Below are 991 nucleotides of genomic sequence, written 5' to 3'. Positions count from 1 at the left end.
TGATTACGTTTTTCCATTTCGGCGAGAACTTCGACCTGGTGAGCAGTGACAGGATCATTTCTGTTAAAAAAAATGCGCAGATATACGTCAGGTGAAAGGAGAAATATTTTTTGCGAGAGTATTTTAATTTAAATAATGCTCCGGGAACTAAACGGTTGGATCCAAAAATATGATCCTTCTCGGAGCTGTTCGTGTTTGCCGACTGCCAAGTCAACTTATCGCGAAGCTCTTAACTGCCCTTTAACATCTCGCTTTCCAGCTACCATGAAGGGCTTCTCGGTAAATTTACGTTTTTTTGTCGTATCTCAGAAGCGCGAAATGGATGCCCCCCTCTAATTTGGCTTACTGCCACTTTGATTTGAGTGCGTCCTATCTGTGTACCCCTATTTTTGCCCTCATTCCTCCTACAAGGAAACAGCGTATCCATTTCCTATACTTGACTGTCTCCGCTGAAATAAATAGTCGATTTCATACAACGTTCATCTCATTGTTGCCAGAACGTCCATCAATGATTTCAGACTGCATATTTTTGACCGCCCGTGGGAATTTAATGGCATTGATTCAAGGAAATAAATTTTTCAGGACTGCTATTCCTGTAAAATTAGTCTAAAGATTGGGACAGAAAAACTCAACGGTATCAAATTCAATGTTTTCCAAGTGCCTCGTTCATTTTTTCCAATTTGACAATTTCGAATTTTGGACATTACACAAAGAATGTTGGTTCATTTTCGCAAAACGCTACCTACTTGAACCCCTTGACCGTGTAGGAATAAAACCTCCTAAAGAATTTTTTCCTCATAAAGACTTCAAGTGCAGCATATCAAATATATAGCAAATTTCAAAAGTTTTTCACAAATGGGAAATTCGCATTTAGGGTTCACATTAGAATCATTTTTTAAACTGTCTGTTTACGGAAGTACCTAAACCAGTTTGGGTACATCAGCCGCAGAAAAAAGTTCAAATTTTGAATCAGATTTTAGTTTCGCGCACA

This window comes from Bemisia tabaci, chromosome 7 (assembly GCF_918797505.1).
Source record: "Bemisia tabaci chromosome 7, PGI_BMITA_v3".
Classification (NCBI taxonomy): domain Eukaryota; kingdom Metazoa; phylum Arthropoda; class Insecta; order Hemiptera; family Aleyrodidae; genus Bemisia; species Bemisia tabaci.
Note: the sequence above shows the minus strand (reverse complement) of the source record.